The sequence below is a fragment of the Odocoileus virginianus genome, chromosome 12 (genome assembly GCF_023699985.2).
Source record: "Odocoileus virginianus isolate 20LAN1187 ecotype Illinois chromosome 12, Ovbor_1.2, whole genome shotgun sequence".
NCBI lineage: Eukaryota > Metazoa > Chordata > Mammalia > Artiodactyla > Cervidae > Odocoileus > Odocoileus virginianus.
Window position 1 is genome coordinate 15,226,130 of NC_069685.1, and position 18,776 is coordinate 15,244,905.

At 38.6% G+C, this 18,776-nt stretch overlaps 1 protein-coding gene across 3 annotated transcripts in view; it reads right to left on the reverse strand.

The window, feature by feature from the left end:
• IL15 (interleukin 15) overlaps positions 1 to 18,776 on the reverse strand; it is a 90,574-nt gene that overhangs the window by 60,740 nt on the left and 11,058 nt on the right. For 2 of the 3 annotated variants that reach the window (XM_070474821.1, XM_070474822.1), the window contains exon 2: positions 2,142 to 2,263. The exons of the other annotated variant lie outside the window; for it this stretch is intronic. The gene's annotated coding sequence lies outside the window, so the exon portion shown is untranslated. The remainder of the gene's footprint in view (positions 1 to 2,141; positions 2,264 to 18,776) is intronic. 3 annotated transcript variants of the gene reach the window in all.

Sequence of the window (18,776 nt, forward strand, 5' to 3'; positions counted from 1 at the left end):
AGAATTACATTTGGTCCAATCCACTGCTCATCATGGAGCCAGGAAAGATTGCTTTAAAACTGTTAAATGTCAGCATTGAGGAGAATGTAGTGTCACCAAGACTCACAATGGGATGATGAAGACATAAATCTGTACATATTTTCTGGAATATATCTTGCATACCATTTGTAACATCTGGATTCTCCTAGAAAATTTTCCTAATAAAAATTTCAAAAATCTGGTCAGAGATTTATTAAAAAATATACTTGCTGAAATTTTCTTTTAATAATCACAAATTAATGACATTATAATAGGTTATGATACATTTAAATTGAAGTATTATATACACATGAAAATAGTATCAACTTATGTAATATCACAAGGAAATGTCACAGTTTGCTGTTAGACAAAAGTACAAGGCAAATTTTCAATATTTTTTATATCAACCATGTAGAAAAAATAGCCCTGGAAAGAATCATGTAATAATCTGCCTCTTATTTATTGCATTACTGGTAATGTTTTTCTCACTTTAGACCTTTCTGTACTCTTCACACTCTTATGATAGTGAGCATGTTATTTTGATAATCAGAAAGATAACAATAAAACAAAAATCTTGAGACGCTCTCCCACAGATAAGAACCGCTATTGCAGGCCTCCATAAAACCATCAAAAGGGTTGTTTTTAAGGACCCCAAAGGAAGCTGCTCTGTATTTTTATTAAGAATCCCTAAACTCAAGAAACCACCTGCTCAAAAACTAGGAATAAAAAATTCCAATAAACAGAAAGTACTTTTGTTATGACTTCAAAACAACTGAGGGGACATTCCTGCTTAATTTCTTGCATATTTCAAGTATGATTTCACTTAATGAAAATTCCCCTGGTTTTTGCCCCAGAATTGATCATAATGGAATTTTTAAAATGTTTATTCATTTTCATAAACAGTGGCAATTTAGAGCTATGTTGCCATGACAAAAATGTCCCAAGTTCGATTCCTCAACATCCAAAGGGCTCTCCAACTTCTTCTTTGAGCCTTCAGTGGCAGCAACATATAAGATGTTTATCTCTAAGACTGTCAGTAAGTTGTTTCTCAAGTTTAGGGAATTCTTCATAAAAATTCTATGAAACAGAGCAGTTTCAAAGAAACACATGAAGTTAGAAGATATGTCTTACTTTGTAGGTAATTATAAACAAAGGACATTTTCTTCATTCTTTTTCTTTCAATTTATATTCACTTTATTATCTTAGTAGGCCAGAAATGATTGCATAAGAAAGGAATTACTTTTTTCCTCTTAGGATTCTTGTAAAAGGTTTCACTTTTCATAAACCGCTGTATTTACTCTACTGCATATTCTGATCTAAACACATGGTACTAGAATTTTTCTAACAGAGTTATATATTATAACTGAAAGTAAAATTAAACACAAGTGTTCACTTTATCAAAAAGAAGCTATTTCCTTGGATTTCCATTTCTGTGACTTATTTTGTTTAGTTCTTGAGACTACTTGATTTTACATTGCTCTTACTTTTCAAAAGTTTCAAACAGTCATTCTAGACTTCTAATCTATATTATTCTCTGATCTCCTTACCTTTGTAAAATCATTCAGAGATTGGATCGCTGCATTACCTTTATTATCTAATTATCTAATTCTAAGTACACTAGTTTCTTTAAACTTGACTTAATGACAGCAAAAAGTGAGAGGCACAATTTCTTCAACTAATATGCCAAGGGTTGGCAAACTGACCCACAGGCCAAATTTCACTTGCCATTTGTTTTGGTTAATAAAGCTTTGTTAGGATAAAGCCATGCCCATCTATGTCTATACTTTCCCAATACTTTCAGTATACAGGGGTAGAGTTGAGTAGTTGCAGTGGACATCATTTGGCTGGAAAAGCCTAAAATATTTACTGTCTGGCTTTTTTCAGAAGACAATTTGCCTACCTCTGTTATGTTGTTTGTCCTGTTATAATGCTCTCTGTCCTCAGAAAATGCTTTCAACCTTCTATGACAAATGGCATTTTAGTTTTTACTAAGATGCTCACTTCTTAAAAATCTCAGGTACATATATAATATCTCTCAGTTTGCCACATCATCATTATTGTTAATTACATTATTACATAAATGGGTCTGTACTGTATGATGTAATTCTTAAAACCTTACTTACATGACCTCCTATATGCTGGCTATCTGCTAACATTGACTTCTTGACTTCCTGTGACATCACCAACATGGCACATGATGAGACATTATTTTGAAGAGCCACGTGACCATATGTAGGAATGGATTCTGTAGGAGTCAAAGGCAGGATAAAGAGATTAAAAATTATGTACTGAATAATCTTCCCTTCCTTGAATTTATAATTACTTCTGCATCTGATGATGCTGGAAAAGACAGGAAGACTCATATGGAAAGGGCTTCAGAAGACAATAGGAACTTTTTAAAATTAATTGTCCCTAAAATCTTCAGTCTTCCTCATAATTTAACTCACATCCATGTTGAATACAGCTGCTTTATTTGGGGAAAAAATAATCATACATTATTTAAAAAGAGGATTTTTTCACTTTTGCCCTGGAGGATTTTTTTACGCTTGCCCTGGAACTGGTGATGAGAACCAAATACTGGGGGATAAAGAAGCATTAAGCTGCCCTACATTCTAAGGAGAGTTTTGTAGCTATGTCTAGACACCTACTCCAGTGAGAATTCAGAGGCAGGCAAACCCTTACTCTACTTCTCCTACCTCAAAACCATCAACTCCACCCCAAGACCCCATGACTGGTCCCTATACAGAAGACTAAAATACTGGCATGGGAAGTGAGAGGCAATGGTTGGAATCAGAGTCAGCAACATGACAAAAGTACTACGGGACTATACACAAGAGACACTGTGTTATAAACTAAACACAAGAGACACTGGGTCTCACCAGAATTCCTGTGTTGAGGCCCTAGCCCCCATTGTAATGCTATCTGGAGATGGGCTTTGGAAGGTGACTAGGGCTAAATGAGGTTATAAGAGTGGGACCCTCATGATGGGATTAATGTGGAGTTATGAGAAATGGTATTAGAGCACTTGTTTCCTTCCTCTCTCTCTACACCTCATGAGGACACAGCAAGAAGGCAGCCGTCTGCAAGCCAGGAAGGGAGGCCTCCCCCAGAGAACTCAATCCGCCGGCATCTTGATCTTGTGCTGTACCCCCAGGGGAGGGATCTGAAAGGGCAGGAATAGCCCAATTCTGGAACCTCCCACACAGAACGTATCAATAATCTGTTCCTGTTAGACAGGAAGGGAAGCAACAGCTAACAGAGAATAGCCTAGTTAAGTCAGGAGCCATCTGGTATGTCTGACCTTCACCACCCTCTAGGCCCTCAACTTCCAGCGCTTAAAACCAGAAGGAGGTTAGAAAGCATGAAGATGTGGACCACACCCTCGTCCCTCGACTGGTCCCATAGGCCTACCTTGAGCTGAGTGAACATCTGGAGATGAGACTGGAATTTTAAACGGACTAGACAAATCAATAATCGGAAGTGACCAAAATGCTACCTGATCTGACAATTTTGTGAAAGGATAATTACAAGTGGATTATGAAAGAAGTTGTACCTGAAACACTGAAGAGTCAGCATACCTAGGTCTTTGATACCATGTGTTATGAAGGAAAAAGGAAGAGGCAATGACTGTTCAAAACCAGTAACTCATTTTGGATCACTTTAAGGCAAATTCCTATTCTATCATTTCTACCACTCTCTAGAAGTGACTATAAGAGTTTATTCCCTTTCAAATTCCCTTTTTAACAATCTTTCACCTAATCCTTTACTATTATATAACAATAAGAATAACAAGAATCCTTATGAAGATTTTTGTTGAAAGAAAAAAAGATTTTTGAGAAAAATGTTTATTCAACTTAAAAGTTGATCTTAAGACACAGTCATTAACCAAACCTTTATCTCCCTCTTATTTTTGCTTTCTCCTCTGCATCATGCTCATACAACAGCCAACTCCTTAGTCCTGGTTTTTCTTCCTACTTCTATTATCTGTATGCAGGTCAGGAAGCAACAGTTAGAACTGGACATGGAACAGACTGGTTCCAAATAGGAAATGGAGTACGTCAAGGCTGTATATTGTCACCCTGCTTATTTCACTTATATGCAGAGTACATCATGACATAGATGAAGCACAAGCTGGAATCAAGACTGCCAGAAGAAATATCAGATATGCAGATGACACCACATTTATGGCAGAAAGTGAAGAAGAACTAAAGAGCCTCTTGATGAAAGTGAAAGAGGAGAGTGAAAAAGGTGGCTTAAAGCTCAACATTCAGAAAACTAAGATCATGGCATCTGGTCCCATCAGTTCATATTGCCATAGATGGGGAAACAGTAGAAACAGTGATAGACTTTATTTTGGGGGGGCTCCAAAATCACTGCAGATGGTGACTGCAGCCATGAAATTAAAAGATGCTTACTCCTTGGAAGGAAAGTTATGACCAACTTAGATAGCATATTAAAAAGCAGAGATATTACTTTGCCAACAAAGGTCCATCTAGTCAAGGCTATGGTTTTTCCAGTGGTCTTATATGGATGTGAGAGTTAGACTATAAAGAAAGCTGAGTGCTGAAGAATTGATGCTTTTGAACTGTGGTCTTGGAGAAGACTCTTGAGAGTCCCTTGGACTGCAAGGAGATCCAACCAGTCCATCCTAAAGGAGATCAGTCCTGGGTGTTCATTGGAAGGACTGATGCTGAAGCTGAAACTCCAATACTTTGGCCACCTGATGCGAAGAACTGACTCATTTGAAAAGACCCTGATGCTGGGAAAGATTGAGGGCAGGTGGAGAAGGGGACGACAGAGAATGAGATGGTTGGATGGCATCACCAACTCAACGGACATGAGTTTGGGTAGACTCCAGGAGTTGGCAATGGACAGGGAACCTGGCATGTTGTAGTCCATGGGGTCGCAAAGAGTCAGACACGACTGAGCGGCTGAATTGAACTGAATTGAACTCTGTTATCTCAGAAGAACTTATTCTTTGAGATTTTTCTTGGATATTTTCCCATCCACTCTACAAACATTCATCAACTTGATCAGAAATGCCTAAGAGAGATCTCTTCCTTTGGCATTTTCCCTCTGCAACCAAGAAATAAGCTTCCTGGATAGGCACACAACTGAGAATTCCACAGGATGCATGAGAATGAAATCAACAAATATGCTGAAAGGCACAGGATGAGCACTCAGACCCATCTGATTCTCAAAAGGAAGGACCCTGAGAGTTGCTATGACTTTTTGGCTACCCCCTGGGTTTCCCAGGTAGCACTAGTGGTAAAGGACCAACCTACCAATGCAAGAGACATAAGAGACGTGGGTTTGATCCCTGGGTCAGGAAGATTCCCCTAAAGAAGTCAATGGCAACCCACTCCAGTATTCTTGCCGGGAGAATCCCATGGACAGAGAAGCCTGGTGGGCTACAGTCCACAGGGTTGCAAAGAGTTGGACACAACTGAAGCAACTTCACACACATGTATGTTTACCCTTTTAAGTTTCAAAAGAGAGGATGAATAAGAGCACCTACAGCTCTGATTTAAAGCTAGATAGATCCCTGCCTTTCACGTCCTCCGTTGCCTAATCTTGCAATTATTAGCAACAAGGGCTAATGTTTCTAGAAAATAGGAGGCAAGCTTCTTCAGGAAATACCTAAGAAGGGATAATGAAAATATTTAAAACCAAATTCAACTCATCTCTGCTGCCATTTGCCCCAACAACCTGCCTCAACTAATGCAACACACTCTTGAAAATGCCATAACAATGCATGTCCTCTGACCGATCCAGATCACTGGCTTCTCTGTGGCCAAATGCATGTTTGGGAAAAATTTTTGTCTCTTACTTTGGACTTCAATTTGTACACACTGAAATGGAATAGAATCAAAGAGTGTTTGATACTCCAAACAACTTCCATCCAGGCACCCATATTTCAAAGAGGATAAATGGTTCCCAAAGGAAAGGCCTTCCTCTGACCAGCAAAGCCATCTAAGGATTGTTATGCCTTCCCATAAAAGGTGCAAAGATGCTTGGCAGAACTGTAGTGAACATGGAGGCACTCCCTAGCTGAGAGCTCAGAGCTGAGTCTCTGCAGAGATGCCCTCAGTGGTCCCCTCCCTGGAGACCTGGCCTCCTTTCCTGGAGTTGGAGCACTCCTAAAGGGTCATCGAGCTTCAGAGAACTCCTTTTGGGACTGACTGGCTGAGGTCTTTGCTTCCAACTGCACCGCAGTTCAACTTGTCCTTCTACCCACTTACTTCCATCCCCCTCATTTCCATCGGGTGTTCCTGAGGACATGCCCCATGAGACTCTTGCATGTACAATCCTGTCTCAGAGTCTGCTTCCCAGGGAAGCCAGTCTACAAAAAGATTATATTCTCTTAGCTGAGAAAATGTATGGCTGAGAAACACTTGGATCAACCCTACATAGATTGGGGTGGGGGAGATCTTTAATTTGACAATGTGCACTGTGAATCTTCAATGAATATTCAGAAGTTATTTAACCACAGAACCCTCTTCTTATATTGAACATCTGAGATCTGTACTCTATGGAATACGCTCTGGTAAACATGAATGCAGTTCACTCTAGCTCACATGAGAATATAATTGGTAAAGTTCCTCATATCAATCCCTCCTGTAATGGCAAAAGAATGTAAATAACAATGGGGGAATGATAAAGAAAACAACAGAGGAATGTTGATATAAATTATGACATTTCATGAAATATTATGAATCCATGGAAAGAAATAAGAAATTCTTTAAGTCCTGGAATGAAAAAGTATCCAAAGTATATATTTTTAGTCCAAACAGCAAGGTTAGGTGACTGTGCGTACTTGTTCTAAAAAAAGGGAAGGATTAAATATATGTGTACATTTTCTTCTGCATGCATAAAATATTTGTAAAGGCATACATTAGAAAATGATAGCACTAGTTGTTTCTATAGAAGAAAATTAAAAGCACTTTGACATTTTAATTTTAAACTATGGAAATAGATGATCTCTTCAAACAATTAAACTATTAAAAATTAAAAGCAAAACACTGCAAAATATTAGGTAGCAGATATTTAAATACTTTTTCTAATCATATATGAAGAAACTCTGGAAAATGTATAACATCCTCTACGAAGTTACTTGTACTGTGAGCTCCTTGAAGACAAGAATCATATTTTATTCATTTATTCATAATTCCCAAAGCCCAGTGGAGTGTCTGAACCAGAGGAGATGGTAGATCATTTGTCTGCTTTTTAATTGAATCCTACTGCCTCTATATAGCGATAGATTTAAAGCAGTCCTTCCTTCCTGAAAAAAATTTTTTTTTTTAATTTGAGATCTAGGGAAATTCTAAAAATGGAGAAAGACTAGCACATTCTCTTAACATATTTTCCTGGTTTAGTTTTCCCCTTATAAGTCTATAATCAGCAACACTTAAAAGCATCTGAAGTGGCACTGTCCAATACAATGGCCACTAGCCGCATGCGGCTATTTAAATATAAATGTAAATTAATTAAAATGAAATGCAACTAGAAATTCACATCCCTAGTTGAGCCAGCCACATTTCAAGTGCTCAAAAGTCACACATGGTTAGTGGGTACTATATTGGACACAGCAGACAGAGAACATTTTCATCACTGCAGAAACTTCTGGATAGCACTGTTCTAGGTATAGTACAGAAATTGATTTCAGACATAAATGGGTTGAATTCCAACTTAGGCACTTACTAGAAGTACGGTTTAGGGAAAGTTGGTCTCTCAGAGCCTCAGTTTCCTCATTTGGAGAATAGGGAAAATGAGAAAACTTACCTCATTGGGTTATTGTGAGGCTCAAACAAGCTCTTTCATGCAGACTTCATAGGACACAGTGAACACGTAAAATGTTACCTCTCAGTGACTATTACTACTGTGAATATTACACCTCATCATGAGCCAGTCATCTTGTCCCTCCCAAACAGGCTCTTCCACCCCTCCTATAGGACTGGAAAGTAACAAAGTGGCCTTTAACATGCTAACAGTCTAGGTCAATGCTATTCAAATACCAGTTTATAATGAAGCAAGCATGCACTACATCTTTCTTCAGAAAAGTCTTGTTAGAGAAAAAAAAGTCAGATGAACTAAGTACATGTTAGTGGTATGGTGCATTTACATTCTGGGGCAAGCTCTTCACTGGGCCAAATTTTGTGAATAAACATTTTGATACTTTGGCCTGCAATGGTCTAGTTAGAAACACATAAACCCCTTGATATGATTTTAAAATTCCCACAAAGAAATGGATCACCAGTCCAGGTTCCATGCATGAGACAGGGTGCTCGAGGCTGGTGCCCTGGGATAACCCAGAGGGATGGGATGGGGAGGGAGCTGGGAGGGGGGTTCAGGATGGGGAACACATGTACACCTGTGGTGGATTCATATCAATGTATGGCAAAACCAATACAATATTGTAAAGTAATTAGACTCCAATTAAAATGAATAAATTTATTAAAAAAATAAGAATACTTCCTGAAAAAAAAAATACAATTCTCACAAGGAGGTCTATTAAACTTTTCCATGAGTAGAGCAAAGTCTAAGACAACACAATTAAAGGATAAAAGAAAGTTGGGTCAGTCCACATGAAGTTTTTATAGTGGGTAGCCCTGAGCTCATTTTTGAATAACATAAGAATTGTGACGAGGGAAGAGACAGAAGTAAGAAAAATAACAAAGGAATAATACCAAGAGAAAGGAAACAGAAAGATGGAAGAGAAGACTTTAGCTTTGGCCCTTCAAGAACAAAGCAGTATTTTCCTTTTATCCCTTAAGCCCAGACATTCCCTTGCTAACTCGTGGCTTTCCAAAGAGAAAATCAGATAGACTTGATTTTGGGTGTCCTTAGTCCTATTATGTAGTATCTATCTACCTAGAATAAAAATATGAAATACATAGTAATTTTAAACTCTCTAAAGTTATATATGGAAAGCTATTTTGGTGACTTTCTGATCCTTCAAATATTTGCAGTTAAAGATAAATGAGCTCCAAACCAAAAAGCTCCTAAGTACATGTTTCAAATGAGTGTTCTTTTGCCTTCTTCAGGTTTTATAGAAAACAATCCATATCAAAATTATTCTTCATCATAAAAGTCAGCCAATCATTACTAAACAATTTTCCAGTACTGCCACTACAGATAATTGTTTAACTATTAAAGTGTATGTTGTGATTTATAACTGCCATAATGGCACCAATCTCTACATGATTGCTTGGTGCTGCCGTGAAAGACATACCTCATCTGTTGTGGCATGAAATGCCGTGTGACAATTTATAATGATGTGCATTTCTTATTACCTGCTGATAATAACCTATCAGTGAAAATGACAGCTTAATTATACAGCACATCTCCCACTGGCAAATAACTGGATTCAAACATTTCTCTTGCTTCTCACCGATCTCTAACAGAAGCAAAAAGGACAATTACCACAATCCCAGAAACACTTAAAATTAAGAAAAAAAACCTAAGTCAAACTTGATCTTTTATTAACCACATATGTACGTTAGCCTGATAATTCCTCAGCAACCCATTTCTAGTTCACGAGAGCTGGTTATCATTCTCCTATGGTTATATATTTCTTGCTGATATTAGGCCTCTGATATTTCCCATTCCAAATATTGGGCTTTTTATGCAATGGGTGAAATGATTTATCCCAAGCATTGAATCTCTGAATCAACACCATGGCCACAGATTTGCTGTGGTAATCCCAAAGGTCTTGTTTCTAAGGCATTGCTTGTAGGTTCTTTCCTGACAAGTAGATTAAACTTCTCAAGTCTACAGAGCAAAGCTTACAAAACTAGATGGCTGGATGTATCTATCAATCAAGTTTATTTAACTGGCAGCATGCTTACATTCCCAAGTCCCATGTGGTCCATGGGGCTGCTGGCCTTCTCCTCCCTGGACTGGGCAGTGGAAATTCCCGACCTTTTCAGCACCAGTGGGTTCCTTCTTTTCCCCTAGAGCTGTGTGTCATTATCCAGGAACAGTCAACAGAATGGCTGCCCTTCAGTTAGGAGACTTAAAGCAGTTTTAGCTCTCTACCTCTTCTTTCATTGGTCTCATTAAATATTCTTTTTTTGAGTGAATTTTTATTGGAGTATCGTTCCTTTACAATGCTGTATTCGTTTCTACTGTAAACAAAGTGAATCAGCTATACAAATACTTGTATCTTCTCTATTTTGGGTTTCCTTCCCGTGTAGGTCACCAGAAAGGATTAAGTAGAGTTCCCTGAGATATACAGTAGGTTCTTATTAGTTATCTATCTTATACATGGTATAAATAGTGTATATACATAATTCTCAACCTCCCAATTCATTCTATCTTCCCCTTTCCTCCTTGATATGTATATACAATGGAATATTACTCGGTCATGAAAAAGAACAAAACTGGATAATTTGCAGGGATGTGGACGGACCTAGAGACTATCATACAGAGTGAAGTAAGTCAGAAAGAGAAAAAAAAATATTGTATATTATTAATACTTATATATGAAATCTAGAAAAATGTTATAGATGATTTTGTTAAAGATACAGACATGAGATCATTAAATATTCTTATTTAATGGCTACTAAAACTACTACTATGAATAGACTGCTATTCCTTTATTCTTTCTAAACTTTGCTTTCCATTTTTCTCTGCTTTTACTTCAGTTCAGTTCAGTTGATCAGTCATGTCCAACTCTTTATGACCTCATGGACTGTAGCATGCCAGGCTTCCCTGTCCATCACCAACTCCTGGAGCTATAGACATCATCAAATATTTACTGTGCCTCCACGGGATTGAAATACTCAATTCCTTCTATGAGATTACATATTTGTTACAGTCTTTAAGATTTTGACCCTTTCTGCTGGGTGTACTTGTACAAGATGCCCAAGATGGCTGCACTTTTGTAGTTTAAGATGCTAGATTTCTTTTGAGAGTTTTTTTGTTTGTTATCATAGAGGATTATAAAAAGGTAAATGTAGGAGGCTGCTTATTGCATTGAGAAGACCCTTAAGAGTCTTTAAGAGTATTTAAATAAGCAAAACAGATAAAGCACTTAAAATATGGCTTAGCACATGGTGAATACTCCATGAAAATGAGTTGTTACTATTATTTTGGTCTTCAGTTCCTGATTAAATAGTTGCATTGAAATCTCTAAAAAATAAAGAAAATGCTTTTAAAAGTTCTATATATTATGGGTGATGTTTACTACAGATTTTCTAGTCGATATTGTTAATCCATTCATGTATTTATTTGGATGATCCCATCGAACTTTATCAAGCTCTTATTTAAGATAAAATAGATAACTAATGAGAACCTACTGTATAGCTCATTTCAGTTCAGTTCAGTTCAGTCACTCAGTTGTGTCCCACTCTTTGGGACCCCATGGACTGTAGCACACCAGGCCTCCCTGTCCATCACCAACTCCTGGAGTTTACTCAAATTCATATCCATTGAGTCAGTAATGCCAACCAATGATCTCATCCTCTGTCATCCACTTCTCCTCCCACCTTCAATCTTTTCCAGCATCTGGGTCTTTATCAATGAGTCAGTTCCTTGCATCAGGTGGCCAAAGTACTGGAGTTTCAGCTTCAGCATCAGTCCTTCCAGTGAATATTCAGGACTAATTTCCTTTAGGATGGACTGGTTGGATCTCCTGGCAGTCCAAGGGACTCTCAGGAGTCCAGCACCACAGTTCAAAAGCATCAGTTCTTCAGTGCTCAGCTTTCTTTATAGTCCAACTCTCATCCATACATGACTACTGGAAAAACCATAGCTTTGACTAGATGGACCTTTGCAGGCAAAGTAATGTCTCTGCTTTTTAACATGCTATCTAGGTTGGTCATAACTTTCCTTCCAAGGAGTAAGCGTCTTTTAATTTCATGGCTGCAGTCACCATCTGCAGTGATTCTGGAGCCCAAAAAATAAAGTCTGTAACTGTTTCCATTATTTCCCCACCTATTTGCAACGAAGTGATGGAACTGGTTTTCCTAGTTTTCTGAATGTTCAGTTTTAAGCCAACTCTTCACTCTCCTCTTTCAGTTTCATCAAGAGGTTCTTTAGTTCTTCTTCACTTTCTGCCATGAGGGTGGTGTCATCTGCGTATATGAGGTTATTGATATTTCTCCTGGCATTTTTGATTCCAGCTTGTGCTTCATTCAGCCCACCGTTTCACATGATGAACTCTGCATTTAAGTTAAATAAGCAGGGGGACAATATACAGCCTTAACATACTTCTTTCCTTATTTGGAACCAGTCTGTTGATCCATGTCCAGTTGTAACTGTTGCTTACTGAGCTGCATACAGATTTCTCATGAGGCAGGTCAGCTGGGCTGGTATTCCCATCTCTTGAAGAATTTTCCAGTTTATTGTGATCCACACAGTCAAAGGCATTGCCATAGTCAAGAAAGCAGAAGTAGATGTTTTCTGGAACTCTTGCTTTTTCGATGATCCAACAGATGTTGGCAATTTGATCTCCAATTCCTCTGCCTTTTCTAAATCCAGCTTGAAAATCTGGAAGTTCATGGTACACATACTGCTGAAGCCTGGCTTGGAGAATACTGAGCATTACTTTGCTAGCGTGTGAGATAAGTGCAATTGTGTGGTAGTTTGAGCATTCTTTGGCATTGCCTTTTTTGGGATTGGAATGAAAACTGACTTTTTTCAGTCCTGTGGCCCCTGCTGAGTTTTCCAAATTTGCTGGCATATCAAGTGGAACACTTTCACAGCACCATCTTTTAGGATTTGAAATAGCTCAACTGGAATTCTATCACCTCCACTAGCTTTGTAGTGATGCTCCCTAAGGCCCACTTGACTTCGCAATCCAGAATGTCTAGCTCTAGGTGAGTGCACCATTGTGATTATCTGGGTCATGATTACCTTTTTTACATAGTTCTGTGAATTCTTGCCACCTCATCTTAATATCTTCTGCTTCTGTTAGGTCCATACAATTGCTGTCCTTTATTGAGCCCATCTTTGTATGAAATGTTCCCTTGGTATCTCTAATTTCTTGAAGAGATCTCTAGTCCTTCCCATTGTATTGTTTTCTTCTATTTCTTTGCATTGATCACTGAGGAATGCTTTCTTATTTCTCCTCCCTATTCTTTGGAACTCTGCATTCAAATGGATATACCTTTCCTTGTCTCCTTTGCCTTTAGCTTCTTTTCACAGCTATTTGTAAGGCTTCCTCAGACAACCATTTTGCCTTTTTGCATTTCTTTTTCTTGGGGATGGTCTTGATCCCTGCCTCTGGTACAATGTCACTAACTTCCTTCCATAGTTGTTCAGGCACTCCATCTCTCAGATCTAATCCCTTTAATCTATTTCTCACTTTCACTGTATAATCATAAGGGATTTGATTTAGGTCATACCTGAGTGGTCTAGTGGTTTTCTCTACTTTCTTTAAGTTTGAATTTGGCAATAAGGAGTTCATTATCTGAGCCACAGTCAGCCCCTGGTCTTGTTTTTGCTGACTGTATAGAGCTTCTCCATCACTGGGTGCAAGGAATATAATCAATCTGATTTCGTATTGACCATCTGGTGATGTCCATGTGTAGAGTCTTTTCTTGTGTTCTTGGAAAAGCATGTTTGCTACGACCAGTGCATTCTCTTGGCAAAACTCTATTAGCCATTGCCCTGCTTCATTCTGTACTCCAAGGCCAAATTTGCCTGCTACTCCAGGTATTTCTTGATTTCCTCCTTTTGCATTCCAGTCCCCTACAATGAAAAGGACATCTTTTTTGGGTGTTAGTTCTAGAAGGTCTTGTAGGTCTTCATAGAGCCATTCAACTTCAGCTTCTTCAGCATTACTGGTCGGGGCATAGACTTGTATTACTGTGATATTGAATGGTTTGCCTTGGAAATAAACAGAGATCATTCTGTCATTTTTGAGACTGCATCCCAGTACTGCATTTCAGACTTTTGTTGACTATGATGGCCACTCCATTTCTTCTAAGGGATTCTTGCCCACAGTAGTAGAAATAATGGTCAACTGAGTTAAAGTCACCCATTCCAGTTCATTTTAGTTCATGGGCTCCTAAAATGTCAACATTCACTCTTGCCATCTCCTGTTTGACCACTTCCAACTTGCCTTGATTCATGGACCTAACATCCCAGGTTCCTATGCAATATTGCTCTTTACAGCATCGGACCTTTTTCCATCACCAGGCACATCCACAACTGGTGTTGTTGTTGCTTTGACTCTGTCTCTTTATTCTTTCTCAAGTTACTTCTCCACTGATTTGCAGTAGCATATTGGGTACCTACCGACCTGGGGAGTTCATCTTTCAGTGTCCTATCACTTTGCCTTCTCATACTGTTCATGGGGTTCTCAAGGCAAGACTACTGAAGTGGTTTGTCATTTCCTTCTCCTGTGGGCCACATTCTGTCAGACCTCTCCACCATGACCCATCCGTCCTGGGTGGCCCTACATGGCATGGCTCATAGTTTCATTGAGTTAGACAAGGCTGTGGTCCATGTGATCAGATTGATTAGTTTCCTGTGATTGTGGTTTTCATTCCATTGCCCTCTGATGGAGGAGGATAAGAGACGGTATAGCTAAGGGAACCCTCCTCAGTGCTCTGCGGTAACATAAATGGGAAAGAAATCCAAAAAGAAGGTATATATATAGCTGAGTCACTTTGCCATACAGCAGAAATAAACAGAACATTGTAAAGCAACTATACTCCAATAAAAATTAATTAAAAAGAAAAAATAAGAATTTGATAAGAACTTTCTCTGCATCCCTTAATATCGTATTGATTGATTTTCTAATACTGAGCCATACATATAAACATCACGTAAATTCTGTTTGATTTTGATAGAAGTGTCTTCCTGGTGTGTTGAGTACTTTATATGTTATGTTAGCTAACATTTAGTGTTGAAAAATGTTATTGATTTTCCATTATTCTTTTGCCTGACAGCCTTGCTGAACTTGCCCACTACTTTTAGTAGCTTGTTAATATTCAGAATTTTCATTTATAAACAATGATAATTTTATCTCCTCCCACTTAATCTTTATATCTCATATTAGTTTTTACACTGAGCAACACCGACTAGGTGAAGAGTTCATGCTCTAGAGAGAGATCTGGGTTAAAACTCTTATTCCATCTCACAGTGGCGCCTGGCCAAGTCATCTAAACTCATGCAGCTTCAGTTGCATCACTGGAAAAGTGGTGAGGATGCAAACACCTGAAGGAGCTTGGGAGGGTTAAACAAGTGGAAGTGCTTCCCACGTGGCCGACAATAAATGCTAACCACAGCCCTGTTTCTGTATACGCCAGGGACTAGTCCAAGGAAGCCCATGCATACTAATCTTATATAAAATGATGGAATATTGGCCTATAACCTAAACACATCTTCTTGTATACTTTGAAGTGTGTTAGTCGCTCAGGCATGCCTGACTCTTTGCAACCCCATGGACTGCAGCCCACCAGGCTCCTCTGACCATGGGATTCTCCAGGCAAAGACACCAGAGTGGGTTGCCATTTCCTTCTCCTTTGAACCATCCATAAATTACTTATAATACCTAACTAAATATGAATGCTATGTAAATAGCTGCCAGTGAGCCACAAATTGAAGTTGTTTTATGGAACCTTTTAGAATTTTTTTTTTTTTTTGAGTATTTTTGATCTGCAGTTGGTTGATCCTGAGGTTATATCACCCAACAGATAGAGAGGGCCAACTGTTCTGAAATATTTATTACATGAAATTAAGAATGGGAGATACCTAACCCAATCTTGGAGTCTTGGAAGTATTCCCAGAGAAAACATTATCAAAATGAGACACCTGGACCAGGTAAGTGAGGCAGGACAAAGAGGTGAGGAAGAGATGTTGGATGAAGTATTCTCAATGAGGGATGTGCATGTCTGTGCATTTAGCAATGAAACAAAATATGGATTGTTCAGAGAACGGACAGTGTGTCCTGGGTAACTTGGCTCTTCATATACAAATATCCATTGCTCCACTAGATAATAAGTTCCTAAAAGCCATCATGTTTGGTTCATGTGTTATCTCTCACAGCACTTGGTAGACAGCCAAGCACAGAGAAAGTATTCAATAAATCATAAATATCTGCTATTGTCTGGAAGAGTTTCTGGTCTGTTGTTATCCTACCTGATTCAAAACCATCCCTACAAGCCAATGCTTTATGAACTACAGAGGCTGAGGCATGTGTCTGGAATTAAGACAGGTCAAAGTATAGAAGAGAACTATATCAATATTAAATCTAACATGCCAACATAAAACCACATGTCTGAAGTTTTAGAGGTCCTTCACAAAACAATGAACATGAGGATCTTTATTTCTAGAGGTAGAGTTAAAAATATGAAATACATATTTTTTAAAAAATCTCACATTTAGAATTACTGCAAATTTTAAAGTGACAAATAGTATTGCTATGACTGCACATTTGTTCTCTTGGCCTCCCAGGGAAAGAGGCATCAAATAAATTAAGTATTAATGCTACCACTATTTTTACAAAAGCTTTCTCATTTTTTTTGTATTATTGAATTTTTTTCCCCGAAATACTTAGCAAATACTATTGAATTAGGAAAACAAAAGTATTCCTATTTGAAGGAATTTAGAAAATAGGGTGTGGCTTGCTTCTACTTCCTTTCATTTACTGAAGCATTTACTTTGCAACTGATAAAATTATCCTCTCAGATAATAAAACTGGAAAAAGAAATATTAAACAACCCTATTTTTTCAGTCAGTTCTAAAAACCTGCATACTAATCTAAGAAGCTCATCTGTATTATCTAAAAATGAATGTAAAGATTCTATCTGTAGTTTGGCCCAAATTAGACTCTCAGAAAATTCTATCTCCCTTCCTGATTCTGACAATACAAGCATGTGCTGGGACATTCTAACAGCTATGTGATCACTCATGATTTATTTCCAGCCAAACTCCTTTTCTCAGAACCTAGTAGTATTACCTGACCTCTCAGCAACATGTGAAAGATTACTGACAACAAAAGTACATGATTAGAGTTTTATCATGTACCAGGCAAGTGCCTGGCACATAAAGACACAGTGTTTTCCAAACTTTAGCCCTTCCAACTCCATCATAATTCTTGTCATCCTTTGCACCACCGGTATCATTTATCTGAGGAGAGGGGTAAGAAGAACATGAATCAATATACAAAATACTGAAGATACTTAGAGAAGCATCCATCAGTGGAGAGAGCACAAAGCAGGATGTGATCAGTGTTTCCAGTTGGCTAGAGAGGAGGTAAGCCAATGCAGGAGACATACAAGATGCAGGCTTAATTCCTGGGTGGGGAGGATCCCCTGAAGCAACCCATTCTTGCCTGGAGAATTTCACAGACAGAGGAGTCTGGCGGGCTGCAGTTCATAGGGTCACACAGAGTTGGACATGACTGAAGCGACTTAGAATGCACGCACAGATAGGAGGTAAACTTGAGGTTTTGTCGAGAGAACTGCATAGAGGAAATAACTCATAGAACACATGGGTGGTTGCCAGAGGTAGAGGCAAAACGTGTGCAGGGGGTCAAAAGGTATAAATTTGTGGTTAGAACATAAGTAAGTCATGGGGATGTAATGTACAGAACGGTGACTATGAGACAGTTGGGCCATGCTCGTCTGTCTCAGCTGTGTGTCCAACTTTTTGCAACTCTATGAGACGGTAGCCCGCCAGGCTCCTCTGTCCATGGCATTCTCCAGGCAGGAATACTGGAGCGGGTTTGCCATGCCCATCTCCAAGAGATCTTCCTTACCCAGGGATTGAACTCATGTCTCCTGTGTCTCCTGCAATGCAGGCAGATTCTTTACCACTGAGCCACTGCGGAAGTCCCTGGGTAACAATACTATAGTGTATAACTGAAAGTTGATACGAGAATAAATCTTAAAAGTTCTCATGATAAGAAAAAAATGATAACTCTCTATGATGACACACAGTAACTAAACTTATGGTGGTGATCATTTTGCCATATAAACAAAAGTCAAATCATTATGTCATACACCTGAAACTCGTAGAATTTACATGTCAATTATACTTCAGTTGAAAAAGAAGATTTGTGTGTAAGAGTAGGCCTATGGGGGATATGGAATCCATCACAACAGAAGCAGACAGTGTGGCTATGACACGCAAGCAAGGGTTAGAAGATGTGAAAATCCTAACATTTTCTTTTGAAGACCTGGAAATTGGCCAACCCTTTCTTGAAGATCCTTTCTGACCATTTCCTTTTCTGGAGTGGCCAGGTCAGTAGTGGGTCTCTGGTCTTCTCTACATACATTTTCCTCCTGCAGAAATATTCCTACAACTGGCTTCAGTTAGTAACTCCTGACAATGAACTCATAAACCAACATCTCTTGGACTAATAGCCCACCCAATCTTTAGTGCAGTACTTCTAATGACTCACCGGACATTTTTGGCTTTCTGTTCCACTTTTTTCTCAATCTTGAGCTTTCCAAAATGAAACTCATCCATTTCCCTGACTCCCCCTCACATTTTAGCCACAACCCATATCAGTTCCTGCAGTGTTTACTTTTCCTGACTCCCAAGATTAAAATCTGAAAGTCGTCAGGATCCTTCCTGCACTTAGAAACTCTGAATCAAAGCCAGTCAAGGGCTTCGAAGAGTGCCTGGCCCATAGTAGGCACTCAAAATTATTACAAAGAAATTCAATGAACAAATAAAACATATGAGTAAATTAGATCTTCCTTGACATAGCTCTTGTTTCATTCTCCATTACTTTGAACATGTCGTATTCTTTAGCATTCATTCAGCAAATATTTATGAGGCACTACCATTTGCCAGGC